Here is a 15,279-nt window from a genome sequence, read left to right as displayed (position 1 = left end):
CTATTTGCAATAATTTTTTGTTTACAAAAACTATGGGTACAAGTTTTGATCTTATAGTCTTATAGGTATTCACATGAAAATATTTGGTGAAAATTTGCATGTAATTGTGTGTATAAAGTTAATAATTAATAATTTAATTAAATATATTAAATTATTTAATAATTATTAATTTTATATGAAATTAATTATATGTAAATTTTTATTAAAATATTTTTATAAAAGTATTATGTTTATACTAAAATAGTTATTATATATTTATTATAAATATATATTATTCTACTTATTTATAATATATATTTTATATAAATAATTAATTTATGGTACGGAGTGTTGGATGGTTAAAGGGGAGTACGAATTGAGTGTGGCAGAAATGAAGATGTTGAGATGGATGAGTGGCCATACGCGATTAGATAAAATAAGGAAAAAAAGATATAAGGAAGAGAGTTGGAGTAGCACCCATTGTGAAAAAGATGGTAGAATCGCGTCTCAGGTGGTTTAGACATGTGAGAAGAAGACCGACAAACGATTTTTCTATAAATATAATACATGACAGAGCTCAATAACATTGTTTGATTGATATAACCGACCCACCTAGTAGGACAAAACTTTTTTGTTGTTTGTTGTTGTATATAAATAATTAATTTAATAATTAATTTTTATATATACATAATATAATTAATATTTTTATATAAATAATTATTTTTTTCATAAAGCATATCAAAAAATACGTGTGAAATTTAAGTACGATGTTAGAGGAATTTTATCTTTTATTCAATAATATAGTTATTTTTGCTATATAAAAATTTATAATTAAATATACGTATAAAATTATTTTATAATAGCAATGCATTAAAATTAAGTTTATATATATACACATATTCAAGAATTAAACTATTAATTGATGTTTCAACAATTCTAATAACTTTATTTTAAGCACTAAAAATGTGTATATATTAAATTTTCTTTATGACCAAAAGGAGTCAATCCTTTTGTTCGGTCACCACATGACACCACCGTTCACCAGATCCGATATTATAAAACTTTTTCTTGACTCTTGATATTTCGCGATAAGATAACTATGCATATGAAACCGCGAGAAATTCCAGCACATGAGATTTGAAAAGATAAGGTGAGGTCCATAATTTGCTTTTCAATCTCTTTTTCGTAGAATGATTCCTCTCTATTATCTCAACATTTTTCTTCTCTCTCTCCAATTATATATTCATTCAAGATTTTAATTTATAAAAGATATTTCACAGGAGTGGGAAAGTACACCTCATTTAGGAATTTTATTTCAACTATACAAAAACATTTAATATTCGTCCCGTAATTTATTTTTATAATAGTCTCTAAAAAAATTATTAGTCATATTAGTATTTAAAATATATAATATAAATTAAATCAATTTTTTTATTAATTAGATGATAATATATTACATTAATTATTATATAATATAATAATATAACAAATTAATATCACACATTACAAAATTTATAACACATAATATTAATTTATCAACTAATTATTTTATGACACATAATATTAACATATCATGTTTTCATACTATACAGTACTTAATATAACATGTTATCATCCAATTGATAGAACAATCTATTTGACTAATGGTAAATGGCCTGCAAGTTTTTTTGGTTTGGCTAATAATTCACCAGCAATATTTTAAGTGTAAACTAAAAATATATTATTAAATTATTATACTAAAAAAAATTAGGTTAACAGCTAATTATATTAGCTTTTCAACATTCATCATTTGAAAATTAACAATACTATAAATATATAAAAAAAATCATCAAACCAATTATTTATATAGAATAATATAAAAATAATAAATATATATATTAAAAATAAATTAAATAATATATATTTATACATCGATAATACTACATAACTAAATTATTTTACTAATTAACCAAGTTTAAGTAAGTCAGTCTAATAAACTCATTGACATAAAAAAAGCTAATTAAAAGAAAAGAGGAAAGATGCATAAAAAAAATTAGTTAAATTTAATTACAAAAATAATTTATTCACTCAATATTTTTTTTATCTAAATATATAATAATTAATTTAATAACTAATTTTTAATAAATTATTTGTCCATATTCTTTTTTTGGCCTTTTTTTTCTCTCTAAATTATCCTACTTTTAAAAGTACTATATACACATTAAAAAATTATTTACCACATCAATTGACTAAAACAAATAAAGTAAGTTATACTCCCCGGATGAGGTATGAAAAGTTGGAAACAAATATCAATCTATCATTCATACATAAAATCATAAAATTAGGTTTAAATATTAAATATTATATTATCACTTATTATAAGATATATGATACAAAATTAATACTAAAAAAGTATGATATCTGAATCTAAATCTATTTTTTTATAGATTATTTATTTTTATTGACATCAAAATAGTATAAATTATTTTTAATATGAAAATTAAGATGATATTTTAGCTGAATATTAATATTTAAATTGTATTATAGTATTGTATAAATTATTCAACATGTAAATATTGTCACGTATTCAACACGCCTCTCGTGTATTGGTCAAAATGTTGTCACACGTTTAACATTGAATAAAATATCGTTTTTGTCCTCAACGTTTGGGGTAAGTCTTATTTGTGTCCCTAACGTTTAAATCGTCCTATTTGTATCCTTAACGTTTATAAAAGTGATTCAATATTATCCTACTATCAATTAAATTAACAAATCAGATTATATTTTTCAATTATTCTCACTTGGATGTATTCATTCTCAATTAGGTCTCACTTGGATGTATTCCATTTAATATTATACCCACTATTTCTGTTTAGATTCAATTATATCCATAGAAAAGTGAATTATGTAATTGTTGTAGGAATTAGTTTCAACATTTAATGAGTTAGTTTTCGAAGTAGATCATCAATTCTATCCCAGATATTTGTATTCTAACTTCAAGAAGAGATTTTTAAAACTCAAACTAAAGCACTCATGATGTGTAATTGATGGCAGGATAACATTGAATCACTTTTACAAACGTTAGAGATACAAATAGGACGATTTAAACGTTAGGGACACAAATAGGATTTACCCTAAACGTTGGGGACAAAAACGATACGTTACTCTTCAACATTCCTCTACGTGTTGTAACACGCTCCTCACGTATTAATTTCTTATCTACAAAATTCACCTATTTATAATTACACCAAATAATTCTATTTTCAATAAAAACATCAAATATTTTTTCTGAACGAAATTAATTTTGTATTTTCGGTGGAAAAAAAAAAGAAATGAAAAAAAAAAAAAAAACATGTACAGACCGAGACTGACTTCGACTATCAAAAGTACATCTCTTGATGCAATGTTCATATTTTGTGGCTGCCATTTTCATGTGCAGTGCCTCGTGTGTCTTTTTGAGTGGATATAATTTAAAATTTTAATTTGTCTTGTAACCAAAAAAATAAAAATTTTAATTTGTCATATTATATATTATATAATTTCTTAAGTTATTCGATTTTATTTTTTAATACACCATTCAATTTTCAATAATTATATATATTTTTGGCAGCTGTCGTCACATTATTTTTCATTAGTTTAATATTTTATATAAAAAAATAAATTTTAATTTATCATATATATCCGTGATATTTTTGTCTGTAAAATTAAATTAACTTAGTATTTGACTATAATATTTTTTTTGTGTGACTATTTGACCGCAATATATACTAAATTGAAAATGTTTTTTCACACTCAATATTTAACCATATTATAATTACACTTTAAATCAATGTCGGAGTCACATATATTTGGAGGACCAAAATAATATCATCGTATACCCTCTTAAAGAATAGTAAACAAAAAAAAAACGTTGATATTATGTATACTTTTTAAGAATTATACATATATAAATTGATGGAAAAAATATTGTAATTATTAAATTGATTTTATATGCATCTTTAAGGAGCTAAGTTATTATTTAGGTGAAAAATCAGGTGCAGTCGACTTCACGTGAAGTTGATAGCTGAGTGTTATTAGATGAAAATTTAGTCAAATCAGTCAAATCATCTAACATCTCTCAGTTATCAACTTCACATAAAGTCGACTGCATCTGAATTTCTACCTATTATTTATTCATTGTATCTTTTGCCATGTGTAATTATTTTTTCACTTAAATTTTAAAGTTTCAAGTATTTATCGTCATGTCGCATATTCTTTGTCCCATTATACCCTCACATTGGGACAGGTAAATGTCGTAATCAACCTTGACCTTGTTACCATGTATGAGTAAAAGTTGAAAGACATTGATATAAATCACTTAGAAATAACTTATGTTAAGTGCTGAAACCAGAACTGGTAAATTGTATAAAATATATGTATAATTCATATGCATTGTTATTTCAAATAGTCGCATGAATTTATTTATTTAGAACTTCCGTGAGGGCATGTTTGGCTTTTGATTTATTCCTTATATTAATTTCTTATATATATGTTTCGTTTTAGAACTCCGTAAATAAAACAATAATATCATTAAAAAATATGATATTTGTAATTATTAAAAAATAAAAAAATAAAAAATAAATCCCTAGAGTTATTTCGTAAACAAGCATTTACACATTGTATAGAAAGAAAGAAAATATGAAGAAAGCAAATGGATGAAAATATGAGTTTTTTATTGTTTGAATGAAAAAAAAATGAAAAAAAAAATGTAGGATCTATTTTTTTTTCTTCAAAGATGAGATAAAAATGAAAAAAAAAATACAAATAAGGATAAAATGATTAATTCATTATTTGATATAAAAAATAAAAGAAATAAAGTGTTAGGACTTTTTATTTTATTTTTTTTCTTCTCATTTTATTTTCTGTTTTCTATTATCTATTCAAATAAAGTGTTAGGATTTTTTGGTAATTTCATTTCAAATAAATAAATCACATAGAAAAAATAAAAAAAAATTGAAAGAAAATATAGCATAACTTTTGTTTATTTATTTATTTATAAAAAAGTTGATAAGAATAGGCCTTAATTTAACTGAATATATATAGTCACCAAAATATAATAAACCGTTACTAAGTAGTAGGTACCAATCTATTGCTGTCTGTCATGAAACTATTTTTTTTTTTTTATAGAAGAAGACATTATTAATTGTTATATTTTTAATAATTTTTTTAAATAATTTTTTTAGATTTATTTAATTTTTGTGTAATTTTTAATTTAATTTTATTTGTTTTTTATTTGTTTTTATTTTTGAGTTCATTAAAAATCGAGTTTTAGACTTTTTAATTCAAATACAAAATTTTAATATTATATCATAAAATCAGATCTTCTAAAAATTTAAATTAATAAAAATAACATAAATATATCAAAATTGCTCGAAGAAGTAAAGAGAAAGAAAAAGATGAAGGTGGCACAAAGCAAAAGTTAGAAACTTTTATAGCCATCTATTATTTGAACAACTATATATAATATAATGTTCGTGATTTGCTCTCTTACAAATAAACTTTACCATAAAAAGTATACGTTAATAATTATTAACAATATCATTTCTTACGCTTAGACGATTATAATATATGATTGATTGGTTGTTTGGTGTAAAGATCTTTTCAATCACAATGCCAATGAAATCTAGTTAGTTCATACAAATATATTTTTTTGTAGTATTATTATAATTTTGTAACACGTTACTTAGTTCTCATTTAATATATGGAAATGAACAAGGTATATAGGTTAATCGATTTTATATATGTCTCTGTTGGATGGACCACACCACACACCAACATACACCACTCAACGTTATAATTCACTTAATAACTATTGCCATCTGTGTCGTCCGTACAATAATGGCGTCGCCACTACCGTTTGATAAGTCAACTAATTCCGCCACGAAAACGATTACATACAAAGTACTCAAAGCAGTAATTAAGCTAGCTTTGTTTTGAGATACTGAAACAGATACTGAAAGACTGAGACTCAGTATTATGTTTGTTGGTTTAGATATTAGTACTAAAATTTCTGTCTTTGTCTCTAAAATTTCAGTATTTCAGTAACTCTAAAATATAGAGACACAGAGGACTAAAATTTTTAGAGATGAAAACTGAAACTTTAATAATATTTTATACTTAAAATACTCTCATTTCAATTAATTAATTCTAATTTTATCCATTGTGCAAATCAAATTAGAATTTCATTCTTGCTTCAATTTCTGTCTCACATTTTGCACCAAACAGAATACTGAGATTTATTTCAATCTCAGTCTCGGTCTTTCCGTCTCGATCTCTCCACCAAACGCTACCTAAGAACTTAACTATACTAGTCATTATTTATTATTATTATTATTATTATTTGTTAAAAAGAAATTCACACTACTATCGTAGAGAATATATATATATATATATATTTTAATTTTTTATAGTATTTTCTGATCCGATAGATTATGCTTAAGTTATCGCGAAAATAAATTTTATTTAAAAGTTTAATATTAGCAATAAATTTTTGTGTGTATAGAATAAAATTTAAAAATATAATTTTAAGTGTTTAACATATACGTAAAAAACAACTAAACATACAATTTAAAAAGGTAAAAATCAAATACTTAGTCACTTCTAAGTATGAATTATTCTACTATCACACATTGACACATATAGATGAGAATCTGTGTCTTTTATCAATAAAGACTAGAGAGTAAAATTCTATGTGATAATAGATATTGAAATAATATTTATATTAGTATCTGAAGTTACACTTATGCATTAATTTGGTATTTAAAGTTTTAATTTGTTTAATTTAGTATTCATAATTCTTGTTAATTTCTAACTTTATTTATATTATAGAATTATTAACAGCGTGTTAAAAATTTAAAATAGACTGACGGTTACTTTGCTAAATTTTATAATAGTTATTTAAAGTGACAATTAAAACTTTTTTACCTCAATTTATTTTTTAAAAGTATTTAAAATTTTAATCCTAATTTTACTTACGAATTTTAAAAACTTCTTTAAGAGTAAACTAAGGTGAAAAATTTAGAAAAATCCAAAATAATCCCTGACAATTACCTCAAAAAACAATGAGATCCTTGATAAAAAAATCCAACCCGACTTCTGACAATTACTTCGAAAGGACAACGAGACCCTTGTGTCAAAAAAAAGTCAATGTAGTTTTTTTGACACAGAAACTAATCAGTAAAAAAAAAAGATCGGAAGACAGATTGAGTGTTTTTTTTGGAGTCTCGTTATCCTTTTGAAGTAATTGTCAGAGACCGAATGGGTATTCACTCTAAAAAAATTCAATCACCACGTTCGAGAAGTCCAACATAGCATTTGTCAGTCTATCTCAGTATGTTATTAATGACTGTGTGATGAAAATAAAATTAAAAACTAACATGAATCACAAATACTAAGTTAGAGGACTAAATTAAGTTGATTGAAAATTTGAGAAATAAATTAAAGCTGAACCATAATTTCAAAGACCACTTTTAGGAGTTAAAACCTATTTTGGGCCCTGAAATTTTCGACCAGCCTCAATTTCGACCCCCAAATTTATAGTTATCCAATTAACACCATTAAATATTAGATTGTGTTCCACGTTTGTCCCTGTAACTATCTCCATTAACGGAGATCTGATATGGCACGTTAAATTGACAGAATGTGTATTCACGTGGCACCCAACTTGCTAGAATGGATGTGTGATGAGTAAATGATGTGGCAAAAGTTGAATGAACTCAAATTCTCCAACAAAGTCTTGAACATATTGGGAAAAGCGGACTGCAAATTGAGTTCATTCAACTTTTGTCACGTCATTCACTTATTAGTTATTACACATCTATTCTAGCAAGTTGGGTGCCACGTAGATACATACTCTGTCAACTTAAAGTGTCACATCAAATCTCTGTTAACGGAGATAGCTACAGGGACAAACGTGGGGCACAATCCAATATTTGGGGTGTTAATTGGGTAACTATAAATTTAGAGGTCGAAATTAAGGCCGATCAAAAATTTTAAGGGCCAAAATGAGTTTCAACTCCTACTTTTGGTATTAATTCAATTTTTATTTATCAATCTATAATTCTATTTTTTGTTCCAAAAACTATTGATATTTTAAAACATTTTTTGCATTAGAAATCAATTCAATAGTATTCCGTTGAGGTAATCACTTTCGCACATATTTTATGTGTGCAAAGATTGAGAAAGAAGAAATCAGGTGAATCACTCATCTTTTTGCTTTTCTTTTCTTTTTTCTTTTTTTTTTCAACAATCAATGTCTTCTGCATTTTATGTACAGATTCAATATGTACATGAATGCTTTCCTTTTGTTGAAGGAACTTAATAGTGTAATACTCATCAATTTCAGATAGATCTAAATACTTTGTTATTTATAAGATTTCTAAAATTAAAATGCCTATAAGGAATAGCCAGATACAAAGTATATAAAAAGCTACACTTAAGAAAATTTAATAACATAAATACCATTTTTCTAATAAGAAAATGATGGGCCACAATAGAAATTAAGGCCAATCTGAAGTTGTAGTTGGTTTTTTTCCTTGGGCCTTTGATCCCCGTTGCCAAGAAATTAGGATGGCATTTTATTGAGTTCGAAAAAAAACACAAAAAATACACTTGAATTATTTTGATATTGATAAAAATATATTTAAATTTTGTCATTAATAAAAATACTTTTAAATAATTTTAAAACATTTCAAAAATATTTATTATGATAAGAGACTTATTATGTTAACAGAAAGGTATAACCTAATTCTCTCATCAATGTTAAAGTCTCACTTATTATATAAAAATTTTTATTTGTCACATTTTTTTTGGTTAACATAAAACTCTTAATTTAAAAATATTTTTATTTATAATAAAATTTAAGATATTTTTATCAATGAGAAAATAATTTGGAGAATTTTTAGTGTTTACACATTGGATATAGACCAATTCTCCCGTGCTTTTCACTTTGGTGTCGAAATTGCCGAAATTACTTTTTATAGTAAATTTTAAATATTAAAAAATTATTTATTTTTATATTTTTTAATTTAAATATTAATTTTTATTTTTTTTTAATAAGTTAGGCAAGTGTATATAGGCACCGTAGCATACATCTTGGATATATTTTATGGTTATTATTATATGTTAATTATTAAAGTCGTTGGTCCTGACTCACTGATTATTTCACAGAATGATAGATATTGAGTTCATACCCATTATCTTTCTTGTTGATGTTGAGCTTCCTGCTTCCATACATGTCAACATCACTTCAAACTTTGACACTGTTCCCATTACATTTTCCCCTTTTTTTTTTTTAATCTTGCGTAGAATAAAAGAAAAACTAAAATAAAATCCCTGTTACATCACAGCTTTATCACATCATATCTTAGAAAACAATAAAGGGAATCTATCAGTCAATTACATCAGAATATTGTATACATTTTTTTTTCTCCCTAATATTTAAGATGATTATTACAGTATTAAAATTTTATGTCTAATTTATCAAAAAAATATTTGATTTAAAAATATAAAAATAAATAATTTTTAAATATTTAATATTTATTTTTTAAAAATAAATTGGACAAATTCAGCGTAAAAATGAAAGGGACCAAATAATTGACCAATATTTAATTTGTAAGTGGATGTTGAAAAACAGTTCAAACTTCTGAATGTGGCTCTAGTTTTGGTAAAGATTTAAATAGTACAGATATTACAGATTAGTCATTTGTGGTCCTTTGGAGCGCCACGTTTGGATGCTAGCGGGGGCCACAGTTGTCGGCAGCCACTTAACTTGTTGAATAGAGAAAATGGATCAGTGAACCATTGATTAAAAATTCAACATAATGATAAAAAATTCCTCTCAATTTCTTTTTGAAATATTAAGCTATATTATATATATAGTTTTAATTAAATTTTTTATAAGAGGAGACATACTTTATAATATCAACAAAAATAACAAAATCTTATCTTGGGATCGACTACATGAATCAAATGACGTTATGACATTTTATTATTTGATCACTTTATATATAGTCTTTTTAAATTTTTTTTTACCATTGGCTACTTATTCATATTCTATCTCATCCATCCTTCTCTTCAACTGCTATGATGATCTTCTTTTCACATTTTTTTCTAATGGGTAAAGTATATTTTTTGTTCCTAAAATTTGATAAAAATTTAAAAAATATCCCTAAGTTTTATTGTTTCAATTTTGTTCTAGAAGTTTTCGATTTGCATCAAATATATCCCTAACGGATAATTTTTTAAAAAATTTAAGACCATTCAACAACAATTTCATAAAAACAACCCTCAACACAAACAAATCAAGCATAATTTTCATGCATTATTGTTAAATTGGTCTTAAATTTTTTGAAAATTTAGCCGTCGAAGATATATTTGATACAAATCGAAAACTTTTGGGACAAAATTGAAATAAAATAAAACTTAGGAATATTTTTAAAATTTTTACCAAATTTTAGGAATAAAAAATATAGTTTACCTTTTTCTAATTTATAATATGAATTGATTATGCCGGACTCAAAAGTCAAAATTGACTAAAAATTTAAGGATTTTGTTTGTGGACATTAAGATATAAGGATCTTGTGATGTAGATTTGATTTGGGCTGTGGACTAGAGCTGAAGAAGCCCATTAGGCCCAACTAATAAGGAAAGGACCCATTCGCCATTTCTTCATTTAGGTGAAACCCCCCACTACAACACTTGATCACTTCCTTTCATTTTTTTGTCTATTTGATAGAGTGTAGAGTTTAGACTCCACTAATTTGTTTGGTTTCTTAGAATTCCGAAGATAAATAAATAACAACAAACATATCCTATTAAGACATACAAAAAATTGTAACAATTTGTGTGCTTACGGATTAACTCGAGAGTTTGATAATCTTACATTTGATTCATGCTAATGCTAGACCAAAGTATACTTTTTGAAGTGCTACATTTAAAAGCTTCTTTGGGAATTTTAAATAATGGATTAAGGTTTGCATCCTAAGGTGTTAACTAAACACTTTATAATATTTCTATAAGCTCAATTATTGTGTCCACAAAGAAATTAAACACACCCTTACCAACCAAATGCAATGAACTAATAATTATTTTCTCTTAATTAAATATGACTCAAACCATAACTACTACTAGAGATTCACATTTCATCAACACTACTCAAAAGTCTTGCTTTTACTTTTATGATTATGGCAGAGGAAACCACCAATTTCATTTGCTTACGCAACTTGCATTGTGCATAAATGATACCTACCTCACTGTAGTAACTAGCTACTTTCTCATTATTATTAGCTTCATGGTTAGACATGAAATTCATGTTATTACTTACCGTTTATATAATTATATCCTTGACTTCCATTAATTAGTATTTGTATCTACTAATATGTGATGTAGTCATAGTAGTTAGAATGTTAATCAAGTTGAGTTTGGTTTACTGGTTAGTTCACTAATTCATTTAAATAAGTGTCGATGGTTTAAATTCTGCTTTATGCATGCATCAACTCATTGGCCAGCGACAAATCCTTAATAGAGCTCAATACCACGAGTCCGCGACAAATTAGTCTTTGGCCTATCGGATTGAAGGATACTATGGAAAACAAAAAAAGAATAATAATTAGAATTTTGATTTTAACTCTTAAAATTTTTTCGATATTACAATTTTAAATGAGTCAATTAATTTTACGAAATTTATACTAAGTCTAACAATTTTATAATTTAAGGTAAAGTATATATTTTTATCCCTGAAATTTGACAAAAGTTTCAAAAATATTCCTAAGTTTTATTTTGTTTTAATTTTGTCCGAGAAGTTTTCGATTTGCATCAAATATACCCCTGACGGCTAATTTTTTAAAAAATTTAAGATCGATTCAACAACAATTTCATAAGATAACAACCCCTCAACACAAGCAAATCAAGCATAATTTTCATGTATTATTGTTTTATTGCTCTTGAATTTTTTGAAAATTTAGCCTCTAAAGGTATATTTGATGCAAATCGAAAACTTTTAGGACAAAATTAAAACAAAATAAAATTTAAGGAGTATTTTTAAAACTTTTATTAAACTTTAGAGATAAAAAATATACTTTACCCTATAATTTAAATCTTGTTAAAATTTGATGTTCTACCTACTTAATTTATTTTTTCGATTTCACGTAAAATTTCAATTTCAATTTTCTCTACCTTGTATGTAATGTTATGAGATCTATACGCTTTGATTAAGCCAAGTGTGATACATATCATTAAATTATTACAAACACTTTTTACTCATGTTTGCATCCAAGTTTTCAAATAAATCTAGATTCAATAAAACTGACATAATTCAAGGAACATATATAACTACTTGTAAGTTAGAAGCATAGAAATTGTCACAAAACCTAGAAAGTTAAAATGTGTGACAAGCATAATCATTATAATCTGTAATTAAATTCACATGGGAATAGTGATCTAATCTTTCAAAATTTGTCCGTGAACCTTTATATAATTATTGTTCCAAATTCTAATTGGAGCATGTGAAGGTAAGGGATGGAAGATTGTGACAAGCCATAGGGACAAAGTGACCTGTCATATGTATGTTGCTGAAACAAGTTTTGGATTACATTTTGTTCTTATTTTCAGCTTCACTTGTTAATGTGTAGGAAGCAGCATTAACACGTGTCAAGTTTTTAAAATAAAATAAATGATGATTTTCAGGGGAACCTCATCTCACGGAAATAGTAAGTCATTGTTGACCATAATACTCTTATCTAATAGAAATATATCATAATTAATACAATAGATACAATAATAATCTTACTTTCAAAACTAGAGTCTATTTTTCAAGATTTAAAGCTTGATCTCTAAGTTAGAAGGTGACCATTATAGAGAGGTAATATAGACATATTTAGAGAAGATATATGGAGGCTCAAGTAGTTAAAAAAAGTAGAGGGAGAATAATTCTATAATTAGAGATGGTGAAAGACAAAAAAACAAAAAACTTGAAAGAAAATTGTTAACAATTTTGACTATAAAACCATTTTAGCATAATATGATGTATAATAAGATACTATGATATTTATTCTGTTTAGTCGATCTTATCTAGTAACAAAAAAAAAAAAAAAAAAGGTTCAGCTGCTCTTATAGTTAAGTTTCGTCCTAAATATACCCAATCATAAGTTTTGGAATTAGGGATGACAATGGTCTTCATCATTTCTTTCCTATTTCTATTTCTGTTTAGTAAAATGCTATGATGGATAGTAACTGATACGGACATGGGACACGTGAATTTTAAAATTTTACATGACACGGGGATACGTATACATATAAAATATAAAATATTTTTTAGATAAATCGTAATGATATTTTGATATTTTATTAATATTAAAATATAAATTAAAAATTTTAATTATTTTTAATATCTTATTTTCATTATATCAAGTATTTAAAATATTTTTTTGTTTTAATAAATAATAATATATACTATATCTAAATTTATTTTAAAAATATATGTTAAGAATAAAACAGGACACGCTGACACGTGATGGTATTTAAGTGTGTTCGGATATTTTTTATTAAGATACGGTCGGATACAGCAGACACGCATATCGGACGAATGTCAGAAAGTATCGTGTCCGAAATGTGTCTGACACGCGGACACGACAACTCAACGAAGTGTCCATACTTCATAGGTAAAATGTATTTCGTTTTTATTTTATCTTTATTACGGGTCTCTGTTTATTTTTTTTTCGCGTGGGAGACAGATATCTACTATGTTTGAGTTAATTTTTTAAAAACAAAATTAATACCATCGTAATAAAATTTAAGACAATTTAACCAAATATATAATCCATTACAAAAAAGACTTTATTTTATTTTAATTTATGGAGTGTGATGCTTAGACTTTTAAAAGATAATCCATCATGTGGAGTTCATCATTTGACAACTATAGGAATGGAAGGCCTTGCTTTTTGTTTAATCAAAAGTCCGCAAGTCATTTTCTCAGTTTTGTACTTAGAATGGGTTGCCATACACATTGTTTTAACAAGGAACAATTATTTCTAATCATACCTAATTGGAGTTTGATACTAATTCTAATTGCAAAAGATATAAATAATAATTATATTATATGTACATAATAAAAGTTAGATATTTATATAAAATATATATTAAAATATAAAATATAATTAAAATATATAATAATTAATTTTTAGTGTGTATATATATATAATACTTTTATATAAATAATTTGATACTTATGAAAAATTTGATTGATTTTGATAATTTTGATAATTTTTTTTTTAAATAATTCGATCTTTAACGAGTATCGAATTAGCTTGTGCCTTATAAAATCTGAATATTTGATAGACAAAATTCTTAAGTGTTTTAACTACTCTTTGCGTTTGTTACACTAGTCTCAACAATATTTGCACCGAATTAAAGAAAAGAAGTAGGTGGTGACCACAGATGACACTTTCCCTTATCCGTGATTGTAGGCATTACATATCCACATTAAAATCTTAGGTCTTACTCGCACTTCAAAGCTACATCATACTTTGGACTACTTTGGAGGGAACATCAAACATGGCTTACATAGCCCCACACACTTCTTACTTTTTTCTTTAGTCCCTCTCAAGATTCAACACATTAATAAATAATAACACTAATGCTATAGAAGAATGGAAAAAAATATCAAAGAGATAATATAATAAAATTAAAATAAATACAAATAAAAATACTCGTATAAATATATATATCTTCATATAAAAATATAATTTAGTTAAACATATAAATATAAGCTCCATTTAAGATGTGCATGGTAATCGTTCAAACTTTTAATATTTATTTAAATAAATTAATAAATTAACTATTAAGTTAATTCAAATTAAATTTTTAGTTAAACATACGAAATCATCTAACAGTTCTCGATTATTATTTTTATAAAGATATATTTTTTTTTGTTTTTCGCAGTATTCTCCAACTTATACCAATAACTAATTTGGACGGATCGAAACTCTATTTAAGGGTTTATCGCAAGCCAATAAATTACTACATGTATAAAACGAGATGCCAAAATTTAAACTCCTAATACTTACTACTAATGAACTACCTATTAAACTAGGTGAAAAATTAGGTGCAGTTGATTTCACATAAAATTGACACTTGAGAGTTGTTAGATGAAAATTTAGTCAAATCAGTTAAATCATCTAACAGCTCTCAGATATCAACTTCACGTGAAGTCGACTAGAGAGTTTTTAAAAAATCCAACTTTATTTTATAAAGATGTATATCATGTGAGTGGCCACCATACAAAAA

This window comes from Arachis ipaensis, chromosome B9, assembly GCF_059453495.1.
Source record: "Arachis ipaensis isolate K30076 ecotype BB chromosome B9, ASM5945349v1, whole genome shotgun sequence".
In the NCBI taxonomy this organism is placed as follows: Eukaryota; Viridiplantae; Streptophyta; class Magnoliopsida; order Fabales; family Fabaceae; genus Arachis; species Arachis ipaensis.
This window is presented reverse-complemented; position numbering follows the sequence as displayed.